The sequence below is a fragment of the Meles meles genome, unplaced genomic scaffold, assembly GCF_922984935.1.
Source record: "Meles meles unplaced genomic scaffold, mMelMel3.1 paternal haplotype, whole genome shotgun sequence".
NCBI lineage: Eukaryota > Metazoa > Chordata > Mammalia > Carnivora > Mustelidae > Meles > Meles meles.
In genome coordinates, this window is record NW_025721603.1 from 1,784,966 (window position 1) to 1,809,469 (window position 24,504).

Here is a 24,504-nt window from a genome sequence, read left to right on the forward strand (position 1 = left end):
TTGTCCAAGACTTGATCCCTGAGCCACAAAACAGAACATCTCCTGTCCCCAAAGGCAACCTGACTCTTGGGAGCTGCATCCAACCCTCAGGCGAGGAGAATCCTGCATGGCCCCTCAGCCCCTGCCACATTCTAAGATTTCCCTGGACACAAGCCAGTTTGTGACCCATCAAATGAGGCTCCCTGTCACCTCAGCCCCCCCTGAGCATGTGGCTCCAGAGCCACCAAATCAAAACGGGCTAGTTCCTGGGCTAGACAGGTAAGTGGAGCTGGGCTTTTCAGGTATCCATGTGGTGACTTCTGCAGCGGTGTCTTTCCATACGGGGGACCCTGCTGCCATCAACCAGACTCACCCTGTCCTGCAGAAGGAAAGCTAGCTGTTCGGGGCAGATCACAAGCCACAGCCTTGGAAGACCTCCATGGCATCATGAGGCCACCTCTCCATTCGTCTGCCATTATGGACACAAACTCCAGCGTGAGCGACCATCTGACACATGCCCTGACTCAGGTGGTGGAGATCTCGAGTCAGACGCTGCACACTGGAAATTCCATGTGCTAGGCACTGAACTGAACCAGCGCTTGTGCGTTCAGAATTCCGTCCTCACCCACCTGTCCTGCAAGCTCTCCAGATTGTTAATTCTAGAGCCACAACGCAATCTTCTGACTGCTTGCCAGAAAGAAGAAGGGCCCTAAGGGCTGCCCAGAATACCCACGTGAGGATCAACATGCACGTACCTTGACAACACCCCAATATCCTAGGCCGCCCTTTGCTCTAATGCTCTGTGTGACACAGCCTGAGCCCCGACCCTCCCATCAGGCTCCCAGGTAGCCGGCCCCAGATACTGCTGGTGGGACCTGTCATGGACAGAGACTGTCATCTCTACCCAACCTGGGAATTCAGGTGTCTGTACCCACACCATAGCTCAAATCCCGGCCTATGGGGGAGCTCAAGCATAAAAGAGCGCCCCCCCTTCCCCACGATGTGAAATGCATGCTGTGGGGATAGGGGTCTAACCCTCAGAGTGGGAGCCAGCTGCATGTCCCATGAGAACACGCCCACCCAGGAGGGCTGCCCTGGCCACAAACAAGCATTTGACCCTTAGCCTGAGTGCGCTTTCAAACCAGCCTCTCACTAGCTGGATATGGAGCCCGCATATCGGGCCTGACAGGCCCCTAGGCAAAAAATCCTCACCCTCGGTCAGTTTCTCCAGGTGCCCGGATCCAGAAGCCAACTCTGAAATCCCTGCTATGGCAGGACCCTGAGACAGAAAACAGGACTCTTCCCTTCTCCCTGAAAGACACCAAACCCTTGGGAGCCGGGAAGAATCCACACAGAGGAAGAATCTCCCATGGCCCCATAAGGCTACTGCTACATTCTGTGGCCAACCGAGACACACAACCAAGACAGAAAAGCCTGTGCTCCGGCCTTGCCGTAGTCCAAATTTCAGATCCGGGGGCACTGCCCTCAAGGTCCTCAGATCAGTCCTGCCATCACCTCGCCCCTAAACCTATCCCGAGTTTGTGTTTGCAGATATTTGTCCCCAAACCCTGGCCAACAGTCCCTCCAGGATGGGGTCTCTGGAGCCACAGTTCAGGACTCTGCCTGCCCACCTGAAGGAAACTCTGCCCGTCAGATTTGCACAAACCCTCCAGATTCAGAGACACCTGCAATGCCCCTCAGCCCACCCCAAATTCGTTGGCCATCTTGGAAAAAATTCTCATTCAGACACATGCCAGACCCTACCTCCAGGCAGACGCCCAGGTCAATGGCCCTGAGTCAGAGGTTGGAAACTGACATAACCCTAGGACCTCAACGGAACCCAAGCTTAGGTTTGCAGGTATCTGTCTCCAGAGGCAAACGCTGGAATACCTAAATGTGGTCCAACCTTGATCCCTGAGGAACAGAACAGAACAAATCCTATTCCCAAAAGTCAACATGGCCCTTGGGAGCTGCGTCCAAGCCACAGGGAAGGAGAATCCTGCATGGTGCCTGAGCCCCCGCCAATTCTAAGGTCTCCTTGGACACAAGCCAGCATTGTGACCCATCAGAATGAGGCTCCCAGTCACCTCAGCCCCCTGAGCACTTTGCGCCAGAGCCACCAGATCAAAATGGCCTTGTTCTGGGGCTGAAAGCATAAGCTGAGCTGTGCTTTCCAGGCATCCATATGGTGACTTCTGCTACGACGTCTTTCATTTGGGGGGCCCTGGTGCCAACAAAATGGACTCCCCCTGCCCCGCAGAAGGAATGCTTGCTGTTTGGAGCAGCTCACAAGCCCCAGCCTGGGAAGACCTCCATGGCCTCATGAGGTCACGCCCCCATTTGACGGCCATCATGGACACAAAGTCCAGCATGAGCGACCATCTGACACATGCCCTGACTCAGGTGCTGGAGATCTCGGGTCAGACACTGCACATTGGAAATGCCATGTCCTCGCCATTGAACTGAACCTGCGCTTGTGCTTTCAGAATTCCCTCCTCACCCTCCTGGGTCACAAGCCCTCCAGATCGTTCATTCGGGGACCACAATGCAATCTTCTACCTGTCCTCCAGAAAGAAGAAGGGTCCTCAGGGTCTTCCCAGAATCCCCACGTGAGTACAACTTGCACAGTCCTTGACAGCAACCCAATATGATAGGCCGCACTGTGCACTAATGCTCTGTCTGACACAGCCTGAGCCCTGACCTCCCATCAGCACCCCAGGTATCTGGCCCCATACCCTGCAGGTGGGACCTCCTATGGCCAGAGACTGTCATCTCTACCCAACCTGGGAATTCAGGCATCTGTTCCCAGACCATAGCTCAAATCCCGGCCTATGGGGGAACCACAAGCATAAACAAACTCTCCTCCTGCCTGAAGAAGGGAAAAGCTTGCTGTGGGGATGGGGGTCTAACCCTCAGAGTGGAGCCAGCTGCATGTCCCATGAGACCACACCCACCCAGGAGAGCTGCCCTGGCCACAAACAGGCATTGTGACCCTCAGCCTGAGCCCGCTTTCAAACCATCCTGCTCGCTAACTGGAGCAGGGGCCCGCATATTCGGCCTGACATATTTGGGCATAGGCCCAAATTTTCACCCTCGGTCTGGTCCCCAGGTTACCGAACCCAGAAGCCCACTCTGGAATCCCTGCTGTGGCGGGACCACTGAGACGGAAAACAGCACTCTTCCCTTCCCCCTGAAAGACACCAAACCCTTGGGAGCCGGGCAGAATCCTCACAGAGGCAGAATCTCCCATGGCAGCATGAGGCTACCGCTACATTCCGTGGCCAACTAAGACACACCACCAGACAGAAAAGACTGAGATCCCCCCTCCCCATCGCCCTCATTTCAGATCCCGCGGCACTGCCCTTCCAGTCTACAGAAAGGTCCTGCCATCACCTCTCCCCAACCCTATTATGTGTTTGAGTTTGCAGGTTTTTGTCCCCAATGCCCTGGCTGACAGGCCCTCCAGGATGGAGCCTCTGGAGCCACAGTGCAGGACTCTGCCTGCCCACCCGAAGGAAACTCTGCCCATCACATTGGCACAAACCCTCCAAATTGGGAGACACCTGCAATGCCCCTGTGCCCACCCCAAATTCGTTGGCCACCTTGGGAAAAAAGTGCATTCAGACACATGCCAGACACCTACCTCAAGGCAGACACCCAGGTCAATGGCCTGAGTCAGAAGATGGAAAGTTACATACCCCTAGGACCTCGAAGGAACACTAGTGTAGGTTTGCAGGCATCTGTCTCTAGAGGCAAACTCTGGGATACCTACATGTGAGCCAACACTTGATCCCTGAGCCACAAAACAGTACACGTCCTGTCCCCAGAAGGCACCATAGCTCTTTTGAGCTGTGTTCAACACTCAGGGGAAGAGAATCCTGCATGGCACCAGAACCCTGCCACATTTTAAGGTCTCCCTGGATACAAACCAGCATTGTGACTCATCAGAATGAGGCTCCCTGTCACCTCAACCTCCTGGGGACTTGTCTCCAGAGCCACAAGAGCGAAACAGCCTTGTTCCTGGGCTGGAAGGGTAAGTAGAGCTGGGCTTTCCAGGCATCCATGAGGTGAATTTTGCTACCCCGTCTTTCCATACGGGTGACTCTGGTGTTATCAAAATGGACTCCCCCTGTCCCACAGAAGGAAATCTTGCTGTTCATAGCAGCTCACAAAACCCAGGCTGGGAAAACCTCCAGGGCCTCATGAGGCCACCCCTTCATTCATCAGCCATCGTGGACACAAACTCCAGCGTGAGCAATCACCTGACACTTTCCCTGACTCATGTGTTGGAGATCTCATGTCAGATGTTGCAAATTGGAAATGCCATGTGCTTGGCACTGAACTGAACCGGTGCTTGTGCTTTCAGAATTCCGTCCTCACCCGCCTAGTTCGCAAACCCTACAGATTGTTCATTCTGGAGCCACAACACAGTCTTCTGCCTGCCCTCCAGAAAGAAGAAGGGCCCTAGGGGTCTTCCCAGTATACCCACGTGAGGATCAACCTGCATGGACCTCGATGGCACCCCAATATCCTAGGTCCCCCTGTGCACTAATGCTCTGTCTGACACAGCCTGAGCCCCAACCTCCCATCCGCCCGCCACGCAGCGGGTCCCATGTCTTGCCATTGGGACCGGCCATGGACCGTGGCTGTCATCTCTACCCAAACTGGGTGTTCAGGCATCTGTTCTCAGACCATAGCTCAAATCCCAGACTAAGGGGAGAACCTCAAGCACAAAAGGGCACTCCTCCTTCCCCACAGCAGTTAAAGCTTTCTGTGGATAGTGTTAGGGTCCGTGATCAAAGGAATGAGACTGGCACAAAGCAAAAATCAAGCAAAGCTTTATTTCGAGCCATGCATCAGGAATGAAAATGACCGGTAGGTGTCCAAGCCCCATGCATTAGAAATCAAACTGACCGGGAGGTGCCCGAGCCTTGCTGGGGGCCACAGCCTCCTTGCCCTGGCGTCCCTCGTGGAGGCTCCCTGCCTCACTCTCACTGTACCAAAGGCCACTTCCCGGGACGAGGCCGCTCCTGGTGAGGCCGCTCCCTGGGCGAGGCCACTGCCAACGAGGCTCCCAGCAATGCCACTCCTGACGAGGCCACGCTACTGGCTCCTGGGAGGCTGCTCCTGGCGGCGCCACTGCTCGAGGCGGCAAGGCCACTCACGGTGGCACTGCTGCTCAGGGCGGCGAGGCCTCTCCTGATGAGCCCCCTCCGGATGAGGCCGCTCCCTGCCAACTAGGACGGGGCGCTCCTGACAAGGTCGCTCCGGATGAGGCCACTCCCAGGACTTGTAATAGCACCGCTGCTCGGGGCAGCGAGGCTGCTCCTGATGGTGCTGCTGCTTGAGGCATTGAGGCCGCTCGCGGCGGCGCTGCTGCTAACGAGGCCGCTCCGGATGAGGCCGCTCCCTGGACTCGTTACAGCACTGCTGCTCGGGGCAGCAAGGCCGCTCGCGGCAGCGCTGCTGCTTGGGTCGGCGAGGCTGCTCCGGATGAGGCCACTCCCCGGGATGAGGCTGCTCTGGGCCGCGAGGCTGCTCCTTGTACGAGGCTCCCAGCAATGCTGCTCCCAATGCACCCGATGATGAAAAGGGCACTGTCACTCTCCACAACCCCAACACTACCACTCCTAACACTACCCTTATGGCTCCCAATGGCTCCCGTAATGGCTACTCTAATGGCTCCTGCTTCCGGCTACTCTAAGTCCTCCTGCTACACACCCGCCCACCCCGCAACCTCACAGACCAGCTTTTATAGAGGTGGTTGAGCCTGGCCCACATACAGGTGGCCAATGGGATTGCAACTCACCTCAGTAAATATATGCATGCCCCACTGATTGGCCATCTCCACCTAGCTGGCCTGGCCCGCCCCTACAGGTAGATGGTCGAACCCTCAGAGTGGTAGCAAGTTGCACGGTCATGAGATCACGCTCACCCAGGAGGGCTGCCCTGGCCACAAAAAGGCATCATGACCCTCAGCCTGAGCGCACTTTCAAATAAGCCCCCTTGCAAGCTGGACCAGGAGCCCCCATATCAGGCCTGCCATGCCCATAAGCCCAAATCCTCACCCTCGTTTGGGTTAACCAGGCGCCAGGACCCAGAAGCTGTCTCTGGAATCCCTGCTATGCCTGGACCCCTGAGACGGAAAGCAGCACTCTTCCCTTGCCCCTGAAGGCACCAAACCCTTGGGAGCCAGGCAGGATGTCACAGAGGCAGAATCTCAAATGGGCCCATTAGGCTACCGCTACATTCCATGGCCAACCGAGATGCACAACCCAGACAGAAAAGCCTGTGCTCCCGCCTCGCCGACACCCTAATTTCAGATACCGAGGGACTGCCCTCTGTCCGCAGATCAGTCTTGCAATCACCTCAGCCCTCCCCCTAACCCGAGTTTGTTTTTGCAGGCGTTGTCCCCAAAGCCCTGGCTTACAGACCCTCCATGATGGGGCCTCTTGAGCCATAGCACAGGACTCTGCCTGCCTTCCCAAAGGAAATTCACCCCATCACAGTTGCACAAACCCTCCAAATTGTGAGAAACTGGCAAGTCCACTGAGCCCACCCCAATTTCATTGGCTGTTGTGGACAAATATGCACAGTGTGACACATGCCAGGCACCTTCCTCCAGGCAGACATCCAGGTCAGTGGCCTAGAGTCAGAAGATGGAACCTGACATGCCCCTAGGACCTCAACAGAACCCTAGCTTAGGTTTGCAGCCATCTGTCCCCGGAGGCAAGTGTTGGAATACCTACATATGGTCCAACACTTGATCCCTGAACCACAAAACATAACACCTCCTGTCCCCAGAAGGCAACCTGGGTCTTGGGACCTGAGTCCAACGGTCAGGGCAGGAGAATCCTGCAGGGCGCCTGAGCTCCCACCACATTGTAAGGACTCCCTGGACGCAAGCCAGCATTGTGACCCATCAGCATGAGGCAGCTGGTCACACAGCCCCTTGGGTACTTCGCCCAGAGCTACCAGATTGAAACTGCCTTGTCCCTGGGCTGCAAAGTTAAGCTGAGATGGGCTTTCCTGGCATCCATGAGGAGAGCTCTATTACCAAGTCTTTCCATATGGGGGACCCTGGAGATATCAAAATGGATTCCCCCAGTCCCACAGAAGGAAAGCTTGCTGTTCGGAGCAGCTCGAAAGCCCCAGCCTGGGAAGACCTCCATGGCCTCATGAGGCCACGGGCCATTCGTCGGCCATCATGGACACCAACTCCAGCATGAGCGACCATCTGAAACGTGCCCTGACTAAGGTGCTGGAGATCTCGAGTCAGATGCTGCACATTGGAATTGCCATGCACTCCGCACTGAACTGAACCAGCACTTGTGCATTCAGACTTCATTCCTCACCCTCCTGGCCTGCAAGACTTCCAGATGGGGAATTCTGGAGCCAAAACACAGCCTTCTGACCTGCCTTCCAGAAAGAAAAAGGGCCCTATAGGGCTGTCCAAAATCCCCATGTGAGGATCAAGCTGCACGGCCCTAGATGGAACCCTAATATCCAGGCCTCACTCTGCACTAATGCTCTGTCTGACAGAGCCTGAGCCCCGACCTCCAGCCAGTCCCTCAGGTAGCAGATGCCGTCTCCTTCAGGTGGGACCAGCCAAGGCCCGAGACTTTCATCTCCACCCAACCTGGGTGTTCAGGCATCTATGCCCAAACGATAGCTCCAATCACTGCCTGTGGGGGGAACTCAAGCACAAAAGAGCACTCCTCCTTCCCACAGCAGGAAAAGCTTTCAGAGGGGTTGGGGTCAAACACTCAGAGTCAGAGCCAGCTGCATGGCCCATGAGACCACTCCCACTGGTGGTCCACCCTGGGCACAAACAGATATTGTGAACATCATCCTGAGCCTGCTTTAAACAAGCCCCCTCGCCAGCTCGATCAGGAACCCGCATATCGGTCCTGCCATGCCGCTAGGTCCAAGTCTTTCCTCTCGGTCGGGTTCTCCAGGCGCCCGGACCCAGATACGGCCACTGGAATCCCTGCTATGGCGGGACCCCTGAGATGGAAAACAGCTCTCTTCCCTTCATCCAGAAAGACACCAAAATCTTGGGAGCCATGCAAAACCCCCCAGAGGCAGTATCTCTCATGGACCGAAGAGGCCACCCCTCCATTCTGTGGCCAACCAAGACACAAAACACAGACAGAAAAGCCTGTGCTCCCACCTCCCCATCGCCCTAATTTATACCGAGTAACTGCCCTCATGGTCTGCAGATCGGCCCTGCCATCACCTCATCCCTCACCCTAACCCGAGTTTGTGTTTGTAGACTATTGTCGCCAATGCCCTGGCTGACAGGCCCTCTAGGATGGGGCCTCTGGAGGCACAGCACAGGACTCTGCCTGGCCTCACGAAGGAAACTCTGCCCATCACAGTTGCACAAACCCTCCACATTGGGAGACACCTACAAGGCCCCTGAGCCCACACAATTTTGTTGGCAGTTCTGGACAAAATGCACAGTCTGACACATGGCAGACACCTACCTCCAGGCAGACACCCAGGTCAATAGCCCTGACTCAGAAGTTGTAAACTTACATGCACCTAGGACCTCAATAGATCCATAGCTTAGGTTTGCAGGCATCTGTCCCCAGAGGCAGGTTCTGGAATACCTACATATGGTCCAACGCCTGGTCCCTGAGCCACAAAACAGAACACCTCTCCCCAGAAGGCAACCTGGCTCTTGGGACCTGTGAACACCCCTCAGGGCAGGAGAATCCTGCATGGCGCCTGAGCCCCAACCACATTCTAAGGTCTCCCAGGACACAACCCAGAATTGTGACCCATCAGCATGAGGCTCCCTGTCACCTCAGTCCCCTGGGCACTTCGCCCCAGAGCCACCAGATCGAAACTGCCTTATTCCTGGGCTGTAAGGATAAGCTGAGCTGGGCTTTCCAGACATCTATGTGGTGAGATCGGCTACCATGTCTTTCCATATGGGCGACCCTGGAGCCATCAAAACAGACTCGCCCTGTCCCACAGAAGGAAAGCTCGCTGTTCGGAGGAGCTCACAGCCACAGCCTGGGAAAACCTCCCTGGCCTTATGAGGCCACCCCTGCATTCATCAGGAATTATGGACACAACCCCAGCATGAGCAACCATCCGACACTCGCCCTGAACCATGTGCTGGAGATCTCGAGTCAGACGCTGCATATTGGAACTTCCATGTGCTCGGCACTGAAATGAACCGGTGCTTGTGCATTCAGTCTTCTGTCCTCACCCGTCTGGCCCACAAGCCCTCCAGATTGGGAATTCTTATGCCACAACGCAGTCTTCTGCCTGCCCTCCAGAAAGAAGAAAGTCCCTCAGGGTCTGCCAAGAATCCCCATATGAGGATCAACCTGCACGGCCTGCACAGCCGTAGAAGGAACCCCAATATCCAGGCCGAAATGTGCACAAATGCTGTGTCTGACACCGTCTGAGCCCTGACCTCCAGTAAGCCCCACAGGTAGCTTTAGTCATCTCCTGCAGGTGTGACTGGTCAGGGCCCGAGGCTGTCATCTCTACCCAACCTGGGTGCTCAGGCATCTGTTTCCAGACCATAGCTCCAATCCTGGCCTATGGGGGAACTTCACACACAAAAGAGCACTCCTCCGTCCCCACCGCAGGAAAAACTTGCTGTGGGGATGGGAGTCAAACCCTCAGTTGGGAGACAGCTGCGTGGCCAATGAGACAATGCCCACCCAGGTGATCTGCCCTGAGCACAAACAGGCATTGTGACCATCAGCCTGAGCTTGCTTTCAAACAAGCAGCCTCGCTAGCTGGACCAGGAGCCCGCATCTCGGTACTGCCATGCCCCTAGGCCCAAATCCTCACCCTCGGTCGGGTTCTACAGGTGCCCGGACCTAGAATCTGACTCTGGAATCATTGCTTTAGTGGGACCCCTGAAACGGAAAACAGCTCTCATCTCTTAATCCAGAAAGAAACCAATAACTTGGGAGCCATGCAAAATCCCCACAGAGAAAGAATCTCACATGGACCCATGAGGCCACCCCTCCATTCCGTGGCCAACTGAGACACACAACCCAGACAGAAAAGCCTGCACTCCTGCCACCCCATCGCCCTAAATTCAAATCCCGAGGCACTGCCCTCATGGTCTGCAGATCGGGCCTGCCATCAGCTCGCCCCTCACCCTAACCAGAGTTTGTGTTTGCAGACTGTTGTCCCCAAAGCCCTGGCCAATAGGCCCTCCAGGATGGGGTCTCGGGAGCCACAACACAGGACTATGCCTGCCCGTCCTAGGAAAGTCTGTCCATAACAGTTGCACAAATCCTCCAGATTGGGAGACACCTGCAAGTCCACAGATTCCACCCCAATTTCGTTGGCCTCTCTGGACAAAAATGTGCAGTCTGACACATGCCAGGCACCTACCTCTTGGCAAACACCCAGTTCAATTGTCCTGAGTTATATGATAGAACCTGACAGCCCCTAGGACCTCAACGGAACCCTAGCTTAGGTTTACAGGCATCCGTCCCCAGAGGCAAACTGGAATACCTACATATGGTCCAACACTTGATCTCTGAGCCACAAACAGAACATCTCCTGTCCCCAGAAGGCAATCTAGCTCTTGGGAGCTGCGTCCAACTCTCAGGGGAGGAGAATCCTGCATGGCGCCTGAGCTCCTGCCACATTCTAAGGTCTCCCTGGACAAAAGCCAGCCTTCTGACCCATAAACATTAGGCTCCCTTTCAAACTCAGCCCCTGGGCACTTCGCCACAGAGCAACCAGATCGAAACTGCCTTGTTCTTGGGCTGCAAGGGTAAGCTGAGCTGGGCTTTCCAGGCATTCATGCAGAGAGCTGTGCTACCAAGTCTTTCCATATGGGGGACCCTGGAGCCAGCAAATCAGACTTCCCCTCTCCCGCAGAAAGAAAGTTTGCTGTTCAGAGCAGCTCAGAAACCCCAGCCTGGGAAAACCTCCATGGCCTCATGAGGCCACCCCACCATTCGTCAGCCATCATGAACACAGACTCCAGCGTGAGCGACCATCTGACACGTGCCCTGACTCAGGTGCTGGAGATCTCGAGTCAGACGCTGCACCTTGGAAATGCCATGTGCTTGGCACTGAACTGAACCAGCGCTTGTGCTTTCAGAATTCCGTCCTCAACCACCTGGGCCGTAAGCCCTCCAGATTGTTCATTCTGGAGCCAAAACGCAGTCGTCTGCCGGCCCTCCAGAAAGAAGAAGGGCCCTAGGGGACTGCCCAGAATCCCCATGTGAGGATCAAACTGCACGGCCATCGATGGCACCCCAGTATCCTAGAATGCCCTGTGCACGAATGCTCTGTCTGGAACGGCCTGAGCTCTGACCTCCCTTTAGGCTCCCAGGTAGCAGGCCACATATCCTGCAGGTGGGACTGACCATGGCCCGAGGCTGTCATCTCTACCCAACCTGGGTATTCAGGCATCTGTTCCCAGACCATAGCTCAAATCCCGACCTATGGGGGAACCTCAAGCACAAAGGAGGACTCCTCCTTCCTCATGGGAGGAAAACCTTGCTGTGGGGATGGGGGTCAAACCCTCAGAATGGGTGTCAGGTACATGGTCCATGAGACCACACCCACCCTGGAGGTCCATCCTGGGCACAACCAGGCCTTGAGACCCTCAGCCTGAGCCCACTTTCATAAAAGCCCCCCTCGCTAGCTTTACCACGAGCCTGCATTTCGGGCCTGCCATGCCCCTAGGACCAAATCCTCACCCTTGGTCAGGTACTCCAGGCGTCTGGACCCAGAAGCCGACTCTGGAATCCCTGCTATGGCGGGACCACTGACAGGAAAACAGCACTCTTCTCATTGACCCCGAAAGTTACCAAACCCGTGGGAGCCAAGCAGAATCACCACAGAGGAAGAATCTCCCATGGCCCCATGAGGCCACCCCGACATTCCGTGGTGAAATGAGACACACAACCCAGACAGAAAAGCCTGTGCTCCCGCCTCGCTGTTGCGCTAATTTAAAATAATGATGCATTGCCCTGACCATCTGCAGATCGGGCCTGCCATCACCTCGCCTCTCACCCTAACCAGATTTTGTGTTTGCTGGGTTTGATCCCAAATCCCTGGGCAACAGGCCCGCCAGGATGGGGCCTCTGGAGCCAAAGCGCAGGACTCTGCCTGCCCTCCTGAAGGAAAATCTGTCATTCACAGTTGCACAAACCCTCCAGATTGGGAGACCCCTGCACAGCCCCTGAGCCCACTCCAATTTCATTGACCACTCTAGACAAAAATGTGCAGACTGACACATGCCAGGCACCTACATCCAGGCAGACACCCAGATCAATGGCTCTGAGCCAGAAGATGGAATCTGACAGGCCCTTAGGACCTCAAAAGAACCCTAGCTTACGTTTGCAGGCATCTGTCCCCAGAGGTAAGTGCTGGAATACCAACATATGGCCGAACACTTGGTCCCTGAGCCACAAAACAGAACACCACCTGTTCACAGAAGACAACCTCCCACTTAGGAGCTGTGCCCAACCATCAGGGGAGGAGAATCCTGCATGGAACCTGAGGCCCCGCCACATTCTAAGTTCTATCTGGACACAAACCAGCCTTGTGACCCATCAGCATGAGGCTACCTGTATACTCAGACCCCTGGGCACATCGCCCCAGAGGCACCAGATCGAAACTGCCTTGTTCCTGGGCTGCAAGGGTAAGCTGAACTGGGCTTTTGAGGCATCCATGTGGAGAGCTCTGCTACCAAGTTTTTGAATATGGGGGATCCTGCAGCCAGCAAAATGAACTACCCCGTCTCACAGAAGGAAAGCTTGCTGTTCAGAGCAGCTCGCAAGCCCCAGCCTGGAAAAAAACTCCATGGCCTGATGAGGCCACCCCGCCATTCCTCTACCATCATGGACACCACCTCCAGCGTGAGTGACCATCAGACACTCACCCTGACTCAGGTGCTGGAGATCTGGAGTCAGACGCTGCACATTGGAACTGCCATGCACTCTTCACTGAACTGAACCGGCGATTGTGCATTCAGACTTCCGTCCTCAACCTCCTCCCTGCCAGACCTTCAGATTGGGAATTCTGCAGCCACTACACAGACTTCTTCCTGCCCTCAATAATGAAGAAGTGTCCCAAGGGTCTGCCCAGGATCCCCATGTGATGATCAACCTGCACGGACCTCGACAGCACCAAAAATGCTAGGCTAAACTGTGCACTAATGCTCTGTCTGACACAGTCTGAGCACCAACCTCCCACCAGGGTAACAGGCCCCATAAACTGTAGGTGGGACCTGCCATGGCACGAGGCTGTCATATCTACCCAACCTGGTTATTCAGGCATATGTGCCCAGAACTTACCTCAAATCCCAGCCTATAGGGGAACCTCAAGCATAAAAGAGCACTCCTCCTTCCCTACGGCAGGAAAAGCTTGCTGTTGTGATGGGGGTCAAACACTCAGAGTGGGAGCCAGGTGCATGGCCCATGAGACCACGCCCAGCCAGGAGGTAGGTCCTGGCCACAAACAGGCATTGTGACCCTCACCAGAGCCTGCTTTCAAACAAGCCCCCTCACTAGCGTTAGCAGGAACACGCATATCGGGCCTGCCATGCCCCAGGCCCAAATCCTCACCCTTAGTCGGGTTCTCCAGGCGCCTGGACCCAGAGCCGACTCTGGAATCCCTGCTATGGCGGGACCCCTGAGACGGAAAATAGCACTCTTCCCTTAACCCTGAAAGACACCAAACCCTTCGGAGCTGGGCAGAATCCTCACAGAGGCAGAATCTCCCATGGCCCCATTAGGACACGCCTACATTCCATGGCCAACCGAGACACACAACCCAGACAGAAAAGGCTAAGCTCCCACCTCCCTAATGCCCTAATTTCAGGTCACGAGGCACAGTCCTCACAGTTTGCAGATCGGGTCTGCCATCACCACGCTCTTAACCGAATCTCGAGTTTGTGTTTGCAGACTTTTGTTCCCAAAGCCCTGGCCGACAGGCCCTTCTGGATGGGGCTTCTGGAGCCACAGCATAGGACTGTGCCTGCACTCCTGGAGGAATCTCTGCCCATCAGAGTTGCAAACTCTCTAGATTGGGAGACACTTGCAAGTCCCCTGAGAGCACTCCAATTTCGTTGGACGCTCTGGACAAAAATGCACAGTCTGACACATGTCAGACACATACCTCCAGGCAGACACACAGGATAATGGCTGAGTCAGAAGATGAAATCTAACATGGCCCTAGGACCTCATTGGTACCCTAGTTTAGGTTTGCAGGCATCTGTAACCAGAGGCAAGTTCTGGAATACCTACATATGGTCCAACACTTGGTCTCTGAGCCACAAAACAGAACACCCCCTGTCCCCAGAAGGCAACCTGGCTCTTGGAAGCTGCGTCCAACCATCAGGGGAGGATAATCCTGCCTGCGCCTGAGCCCCTGCCTCATTCCAAGGTCTCCCTGGACAAAAGCCAACATTGTGACCCATCGGCATGAGGCTCCCTGTCAACTCAGCCACCTGGACATTTTGCCCCAGAGCCACCAGATCGAAACTGCCCTGTGCCTGGGCTGCAAGGGTAAGCTGAGCTGGGCTCTCCACGCATCCATGCGGAGAGCTCTGCTACCAAGTCTTGCCATATGGGGGGCCCTGGCGCCATCAAAATGGACTCCCCCTGTCCCGCCGAAGGAAAGCTTGCAGTTCGGAGCAGCTCACAAGCCCCAGCCTAGGATAACTTCCATGACCTGATGAGGCCACCCCTCCATTCGTTGGCCATCATGGGCACAAATTGCAGTGTGAGGGACCATCTGACATGTGCCCTGACTCAGGTGCTGAAGATCTCGAGTCAGACGCTGCACATTGGAACTGCCATGCGCTCAGCACTGAATTGCACAGGCACTTGTGCATTCAGACTTCCATCCTCACCCTCCTGGCCTGCAACCCCTACAGATCGGGAATTCTGGAGCCACAACGCACCCTTCCGTCTGCCTTCAGAAAGAAGAGGGGACCTAGAGTTCTGCCCAGATTCCCCACCTGAGGATCAACATGCACGGCCCTCGATGACACCCCAATATCCTAGGCGGCCCTGTGCACTAATACTCTGTCTGATACAGACTAAGCCCCGACATCCAGTCACCCATCGAAGTAACAGGACCCATAACCTGCAGGTGGCCTGGCCAAGGCCCGAGTCTGACGTCTCTACACAATGTGGGTATTCAGGCATCTGTGCCCTGACCTTTGCTCATATCCTGGCCTATGCGGGAACCTCAAGCACAAAAGAGGACTCCTCCTTCCCCAAGGCAGGAAAAGCTTGCTGTGGGGATGGCGGTCAAACCTTCAGAATGGGAGCCAGCTGCATGGCCCATGAGACCAAGCCCACCCAGGAAGGCCGCCCAGGCAACAAACAGGCATTGTGACCCACAGCATCAGCCCGATTTCAAACAAGCCTCCTCACTAGCTGGACCAGGAGCCCACATATCGGGCCTGCCATGCCCCTAGGCCCAAGTACTCACCCTCAGTGGGGTTCTCCAGGCATCTGGACCCAGAAGCCAACTCTGGAATCCCTGCTATGGGATGACCCCTACAATGGAAACCAGCACACTTCCCATACCCCTGAAAGACACCAAACCCTTGGGAGCTGTGCAGAATCCTCACAGAGGAAGAATCTGCCATGGCCCCATTAGGACACGCCTACATTCCATGGCCAAGCGAGATACACAACCCAGACAGAAAAGCTTGTGCTCCCGCCTCCATGACCCCCTTATTTCAGATATTGAGGCACTGCTCTCATGGTCCGCTGATCGGGCCTGCCATCACATAGCCCCTAACCCAAGTTTGTGTTTGCAGACTTTTGTCCCCAAAGCTCTGGCTGAGAGGCCCTCCATGATGGCGCCTCTGGAGCCACAGCGTAGGACACTGCCTGCTCTCCCGAAGGAAACTCTGCCCATCACAATTGCACAAACCCTCCAGATTGGGAGATACCTGCAAGGCCCCTGAGCCCACCCCAATTTCGTTGGACGCTCTGGACAAAAATGTGCAGTCTGACATATGCCAGATACCTACATCCAGGCAGACACCCAGGTCAATGGCCCTGAGTCAGAAGATGGAATCTGACATGGCCCAAGTACCTCAATGGAACCCTAGCTTAGGTTTGCAGGCATCTGTACCCAGAGGCAAGTTCTGGAATACCTACAAATGGTCCAACACTTGGTCCCTGAGCCACAAAACAGAACACCCCCCTGTCCCCAGAAGGCAACCTGGCTCTTGGAAGCTGCGTCCAACCATCAGGAAAGGAGAATCCTGCCTGCGCCTGAGCCCCCGCCTCATTCTAAGGTCTCGCTGGACACAATCCAGCATTGTAACCCATCAGCATGAGGCTCCCTGTCAACAGAGTCCCCAGGGCACTTCGCCCCAGAGTCACCAGATCGGAACTGTCTTGTGCCTGGGCTGAAAGGGTAAGCTGAACTGGGCTTTCCAGGCATCCATGTGGAGACCTCTGCTACCAAGTCGTTCCATATAGGGAACCCTGGAGCCATCAAAACGCACTACCACTGTCCCGCAGACAGAGAGCTCGCTGTTCTGAGTAGCTCAAAAGCAACAGCCTGGGATAACTTCCATGGTCTCATGAGGCCACCCCTCCATTCGTCAGCCATCATGGACACAAACTCCAGCGTGAGCGACCATCTGGCTCTTCCTCTGACTCAGGTGCTGGAGATCTCGAATCAGATGCTGCACATTGGAACTGCCATACGCTCAGCACTGAACTGAACTGGCGCTTGTGTGATCCAATTGCCATCCGCACCCATCTGGCCCACAAGCCCTCGAGATTGGAAATTCTGAAGCCACAACGCAGTCTTCTGCTTGCCCTCCAGAAAGAAGAAGGGCCTGAGGTGACTTCCCAGAATCCCCACCTGAGGATCACCTGCACGGCCCTCGATGACACCCCAATATCCTAGGCCACCCTGTGCCTAATTCTGTCTGACACAGCCTGAGCCCCGACCTCCTCAAAAGAGCACTCCTCCTTCCCCATGGCAGGGAAAGCGTGCTGTGGGGATGGGGGTCAAACCCTCAGAGTGGGAGGCAGCTGCATGGCCCATGACACCACTGCCACCCACTAGGGCCGCCCTGGCCACAAACAGGCATTGTGACCCTCAGCCTGAACCCGCTTTCAAACAAGCCCCCTCGATTGCTGGACCAGGAGCACGCATATCGGACCTGCCATGCCCCTAGGCCCCAATCCTCACCGTCATTCGGGTTCTCCAGGCGCCCATCCCAGAAGCCGACTCTGGAATCCCTGCTAGGGCAGGACCCATGAGAAGGAAAACAGCACTCTTCCCTTCCCCCAGAAAGACATCAAAATCTTGGGAGCCGGGCTGAATACCCACAGAGTCAGAATCTCCCATGGCCCCAAGAGGCCACCCATATATTCCATGGCCAACAGCGACATAAAAAACAGACAGGAAAGCCAGCACTCCCGCTCCCTGTTGCCCTAATTTCAGATCCCAAGGCACTGTCCTCACCGTTTGCAGATCGGGCCTGCCATCACCTCCCCCTAACCCAGTCCCGAGTTTGTGTTTGCAGACTTTTGTCCACAAAGCCCTGGATGACAGGCCCTCCAGGATGGGGCCTCTGAAGCCACAGTGCAGGACTCTGCCTGCCCTCATGGAGGAATCTCTGCCCATAACAGTTGCACAAAAACACCAGATTGGGAGACATCCACAAGGCCCCAGAGCCCACTCCAATTTCGTTGGCTGCTCTGGACAAAAATGCGCAGTCTGACACATACCAGACACTTACATCCAGGCAGACACCCAGGTCAATGGCCTTGAGTCAGAAGATGGAACCTGACATGACGCTAGGACCTGACATGCCCCTAAGTCCTCAACGGGACCCTAACTTAGGTTTGCAGGCATCTGTCCCCAGAGGCAAGTTCCGGAATACCTATATATAGTCCAACACTTTGTCACTGAGCCACAAAAAAGAACACCTCCTGTCACCAGAAGGCAACCTGGCCCTTAGTAACTGTGTCCAAACCTTAGGGGAAGAGAATCCTGCATGGCGCCTGAGACCCCACCACATTCTAAGGTCTCCCTGGAAACAAGCCAGTATTGTGACCTATCACCATGAGTCACCCTGTCAACACACCTCCCTGGGCACTTCTCCCTAGGGCCACCAGATCGATACTGCCTTGTGCCTGGGTTGCAAGGGTAAGCAGAGTTAGCCATTCCAGGCATCCAAGCAGAGAGATGTGCTACCAAGTCTTTCCATATGGGGGACACTGGAGCCATCAAAATGGACTCTCAGTGTACCGCAGAAGGAAAGCTTGCTGTTTGGAGCAGCTCACAATCCCCAGCCTGGGATAAATTCAATGGCCTCATGAGGCCATGCCTCCATTCGTAGGACATCATGGACACAAACTCCAGCGTGAGCGACCATCTGACACTTGCCCTGACTCAGGTGCTAGAGATCTCGAGTCAGATGCTGCACATTGGAACTGCCATGTGCTCGGCACTGAACAGAACCAGCGTTTGTGCATTCAGACATCCGTCCTCACCCTCCTGGCCCTCAAACCCTCTAGATTGGGAATTCTGGAGCCATAACACAGCCTTCTGCCTCCCGTCCAGAAAGAAGAAGGGCCCTAGGGGCCTGCCCAGAATCCCCAAATGAGGATCAACCTGCATGGCCCTCGACAGCACCCCAATATCCTAGACAGCACTGTGCACTAATACCCTGTCTGACACATCCTGAGCCCTGAACTCCCATCACCAACCGAGGTGATACATAACCTGTATGTGGGACTGGCCATGGCCCGAGGTTGTCATCTCTACCCAACCAGGGTATTCAGGCATCTATGCCCTGACTTTAGCTCAAATCCCGGCCTATTGGGGAATCTCAAGCATAAAGGAGCACTCCTCCTTCCCCACAGCTGGAAAAGCTTGCTGTGGGCATGGCGATCAAACCCTCAGAGTGGGACCCAGCTGCATGGCCCATGAGACCATTCGCACCCAGAAGGGCCGCCCAGGCCACAAACAGGCATTGTGACCCTTAGCATGAGCTCGCTTTCAAACCAGCCCCCATGCTAGCCTGACCACGAGCCCAATAATTGGGCCTGATATGACCCTAGGCCCAAATCCTCATGCTTGGTCGTGTTCTCCAGGTGCCCAGATCCAGAAGCCAACTCTGGAATCCCTGCTATGGCGGGACCACTGTGATGGAAAACAGCACTCTTCCCTTCCCCCAGAAAGACAACAAACCCTAGGCAAAATTCCCACAGAGGCAGAATCTCACATGGCCCCGTGAGGCCATCCCTACATTCCGTGGCCAACAGAAACACACAACAGAGACAGAAAAGCCTGCACTCCTGACTCCCCTTCGCCCTCATTTCAGATCCCGAGGCACTGCCCTCACAGTATGCAGTTCAGGCCTGCCATGACCTCGCCGCTATCCCTATCCCGAGTTTGTATTTGCAGTTTTTGTGCCCAAAGCCCTGGCGGAACACCCCTCCAGGGTGGGGCCTCTGGAGCCACAACACAGGACACTGCCTACCCTCCTGAAGGAAATCCTGACCATCACAGGTGCACACACCCTCCATATTGTGAGACACCTGCAAGGCCCCTGAGCCCATCCCAATTCCGACGGCTGCTCTGGACAAAAATGCACAGTCTAACACATGCCAGACACCTCCCTCCAAGCAGATATCCAGGTCAATGGCCTTGAGTCAGAAGAAGGAACCTGACGTGCCCCAGGACCTCAACAGAGCCCTAGCGTAGGTTTGCAGGCATCTGTCCCCAGAGGCAAGTTCTGGAATACCTACATATGGTCCTACACTTGTTCTCTGAACCACAAAACAGAACACCTCCTGTCCCCAGAAGGCAACCTGGCTCTTGGGAGCTGCATGCTACCCTCAGTGGAGGAGAATCCTGCATAGCGCCTAAGCCCGCTCCACATTCTAAGGTTTACCTGGACACCAGCCAGCATTGTGACCCATCAGCATGAGGTTCCCTGTCAACTTACCCTCTGGTCACATCTCCCCAGAGCCACCTGATCGAAACTGCCTTGTGCCTGGACTGCAAGGGTAAGCTGAGCTGGGGTTTTCAGGCATCCATGCGGAGAGCTCTGCTACCAAGTCTTTACATATGGGAGACCCTGGAGCCATCAAAACGGACTCCCCCTGTCCTGCAGAAGGAAAGCGTGCTGTTCAGTGCAGCTCACAAGCCACAGCCTGGGAAAACCTCCATGGCCTTATGAGGCCACCCCTCCATTCGTCGGCCATCATGGACAGAACTCCACCGTAAGCAACCATCTGACACTGGCCCTGACTCAGGTCCTGGAGATCTCATGTCAGACGCTGCACATTGGAACTGCCATGTGCTGGGCACTGAACTGAACCGGTGCTTGTGCATTCAAAATTCTGTCCTGACCTTACTGACACGCAAGCCCTCTAGACTGGGAATTCTGGAGCCACAACGCAGCCTTCTGCCTGCCCTCCAGAGAGAAAAATGGCCTTAGTGGTCTGCCCAGAATCTCACGTGAGGATCAACCTGCACGACCCTCGTCGGCACCCCAATATCCTAGGCGGACCTGTGCAATAATGCTCTGTCTGACACAGCATGAGACCCAACCTCCAGTCACCCACCAAGGTAACAGGACCCTCAACCTGCATATGGGAACGACCATGGCCCTAGGTTGTCATCTCTACCCAACCTGGGTATTCAAACATCTATGCCCAGATCTTAGCTCAAATCCCAGCCTAAGGGGGAACCTCAAACACAAAAGAGCACTCCTCCTTCCCCATGGCAGGAAAAGCTTTCTGTGGGCATGGGGGTCAAACCCTCATAGTGGGAGCAAGCTGCATGGCCCATGAGACCGTGCCACCCAGGAGAGCCGCCCTGGACACAAACAGGCATTGTGACCCTCAGAATGAGCCCACTTTCAATGGAACAAGAGGGTATCATGCTTAGTGAAATAAGTCAATCGGAGAAAGATAACTATCATATGATCTCCCTGATATGAGGACGTGGAGATGCAACATGGGGGGTTAGGGGGATAGGAGAAGAATAAATGAAACAAGATGGGATTGGGAGGGAGACAAACAATAAATGACTCTTAGTCTCACAAAAGAAAAACTGGGGGTTGCTGGGAGGATGTGGGGTTGAGAGAGGGGTAGGGGGTTATGGACATTGGCAAGGGTATGTGCTATCATGAGTGCTGTGAAGTGTGTAAACCTGGCAATTCACAGACCTGTACCCCTGGGGATAAAAATACATTATATGTTTATAAAAAAAAAAAAAAGAAAGAAAGGATGAATACCCAACTTTTGTAGCAACATGTACGGGACTGGAAGTGATTATGCTGAGTGAAATAAGTCAAGCAGAGAGAGTCAAGTATCATATGGTTTCACTTATTTGTGGAGCATAACAAATGACATGGAGGACATGGGGAGATGGAGAGGAGAAGGAATTTGAGGGAAATTGGAAGGGGAGGCGAACCATAAGAGACTATGGATTCTGAAAAACAACCTGAGGGTTTTGAAGGGGCGGGGGTGGGAGGTTGGGGGAACCAGGTGGTGGGTAATAGGGAGGGCACGTATTGCATGGAGCACTGGGTGTTGTGCAAAAACAATGAATACTGTTACACTGAAAAAAATAAATTAATTAATTAAAATTTAGGGGAAAAAAAAAGAATGAGCCCACTTTCAGTCATGCCACTGTGCTAGCTGGAGCAGGAGCCCGCATATCAGGCCTGCTATGCCCCTAGGCCCAAATCCTCACCCTCAGTCTTGTTCTCCAGGTGCCCAGACCCAGAAGATGACTCTGGAATCCCTGCGATGGCAGAACCCCTGAGACGGAAAATAGCACTCTTCCCTTCCCCCAAAAGACACCAAACCCTTGGGAGCCGGGCAGAATCCTCCCAGAGGCAGAATCTGCCATGGCCCCATGAGGCCACCCCTGCATTCCGTGGGCAACCGATACACATAACCTGGACAGAAAAGGCTGGGCTCCCACCTCCCCAATGCCCTCATTTCATATCCCAACACACTGCCTTCACGGTCTATAGATCGGGCCTGCCATCACCTCACCCCTAACCCTAACCCAAGTTTGTGTTTGCAAATGTTTGTCCCCCAAACAGGCAGACAGGCCCTCCAGGATAGGGCCCCTGGCACCTCAGCGCAGGACTCTTCCTGCCCTCCCGACAGAAACTCTTCCCATCACAGTGTCACAATCCCTCCAGATTTTTAGACAACCGCAAAGCCCCTGAGCACACCCCAATTTTGTTGGCCTCTCTGGACAAAAATACGCAGTCTGACACATGCTACAAACCTACCTCCAGGCAGAAACCAAGGTTAATGGCCCTGAGTCAGAAGATCAAACCTGACATGCCCCTAGGACCACAACGGAACCCTAGCTTCAGTTTGCAGGCATCTGTCTCCAGAGGCAAGTTCTGGAATAGCTACATATTGTCCTACACTTGGTCTCTGAGCCACCAAACAGAACACCTCCTTTCCTCAGAAGGCAAGCTGGCTCTTGGGAGCTGCGTCCAACCCTCAGGTGAGGAGAATCCTCTATGGCGCCTGAGCCTCCACCACATTCTAAGGTCTCCCTGGACACAAGCCATCATTGTGACCCATCAACATGAGGCTTCCTGTCAAATCATTCTCCTGGGCACTTTGCGGCAGAGCCACCATATCGGAACTGCCTTGTGCCTGGGCTACAAGAGTTACCTGAGCTGGGCTTTCCAGGCATCCATGCGGAGAGCTCTGCTACCAAGTCTTTCCATATGGAGGACCATGGAGCCATCAAAATGGAATCTCCCTGTCCCGCAGAAGGAAAGCTTGATGTTTGGAGCAGCTCACCACCCTCAGCCTAGCATAACTTTGATGGCCTCATGAGGCCACATATCCATTCTCCAGCCATCATGGACACAAATTTCAGTGTGATCGACCATCTGACACTTGCCCTGACTCAGGTGCTGGATATCTCGAGTCAGACGCTGCACATTGGAAATACCATGCACTTGGCACTGAACTGAACCAGCGCTTGTGTGTTCAGACTTCCATCCTCACCCTTCTGGCCGGGAAGCCCTCCAGACTGGGAATTCTTGAGCCACAATGCAGCCTTCTGCCTGCCCTCTAGAAAGAAGATGGGCCCTAGGCGTCTGCCGAGATTCCCCACCTGAGGATCAATCTGAACGGCCCTCCATGGCACCCCAATACACTAGGCAGCCCTGTGCATTAATGCTCTGTCTGACACAGACTGAGTTCCGACCTATCGTCACCTACCGAGGTAACAGGCCCCATAACCTGCAGATGGGACCGGCCATTGCCCGTGGCTGTCATCTCTACCCAACCTGGGTATTCAGGCATCTGTGCCCAGACCTTGCCTCAAATTCCGGCCTATGGGGGAACCTCAAGCACAAAGGAGCAATCCTCCTTCCCCACGGCAGGAAAAGCTTGCTGTGGGGGTGGGGGTGAAACCCTCAGAGTGGGAGCAAGCTGCATGTCCCATGAATCCAAGCCCACCCAGGAGGGCCACCCTGGCCACAAACAGGAATTGTGGCCTAAAGCGGCCTGATTAGCCAGAGAAACTGTAAATCCCTGATATATGGGCGGGCCAGGCCAGATAGCCATATCCAATCTGTGGGGCTTGCTTATATTAACTGTGGCGAGTTGAAATCTCATTGGCCACCTGTGTGTGGGCCAGGCTCAACCACCTCTATAAAGGTTAGTCTGTGAGATTGGGGTGGGGGGAGAAGATGGAGGAATTAGAATAGCCATTGGAATAGCAGGAGGAGTTAGAATAGCCATTAGAGTAGCCATTAGAGTAGCCGTTGGGAGCCGTTAGGGTAGTCATAGGAGTGATAGTGTCAGAGTTGTCGAGAGCGTTCTATCTTCACGATCATCAGAGCGTCTGGAGCGGCATTGCTGGGAGCCTTGTTGTCCCGAGCAGCGGCACCGCCTGAGCAGCCTCCCCCCACCCCAAGAACCAGCGCCACCCCGAGTGGCTCGCCACCCCGAGCAGTGGCGCTGCCAGAAGCGGCCCCACCACCTCGAGCAGTGGCGCTGCGGCGAGTCCATGGAGTACCCTCATCCCAGTGAGTGGCCTCGTCCCAGTGAGCAGCCTTGTCCCAGTGAGCGGCCTCGTCCAGAGCAGCCTCTTCCTGGAGCAACATTGTCCAGAGCGGCCTTGTCAGGATTGGCCTTGTCCCGGGGAGTGGCCTCATCCCAGGGAGCGGCCTCATCCCGGGGAGCGGCCTCGTCTGGAGCTGCCTCCTTGGGAGCGGCCTCGTCCCGGTCGCAGCCTTGTCCGGGGAACGGACTCGTCCGGAGTCACCTCGTTTGGGGAGTGGGCTCGTCTGGAGTAGCCTCATCAACGTGTGGCCTCATCGGGAGCAGCCTTATTGGCAGTGGCCTTATCAGATCGTCCTTTTCGCCTTTCCGTGAGAGATGGCCCCTACCTGTCAGTTTGATTTCAGATGTGTGGCGTGAAATAAAGCTTAGCTTGATTTTCGCTTTCTGTCAGTCTCATTCTTTTGATCATGGACCCTAACACTGGGGGCTCATCTGGGATCAAAGAACGAGAACTGAGCCAGCA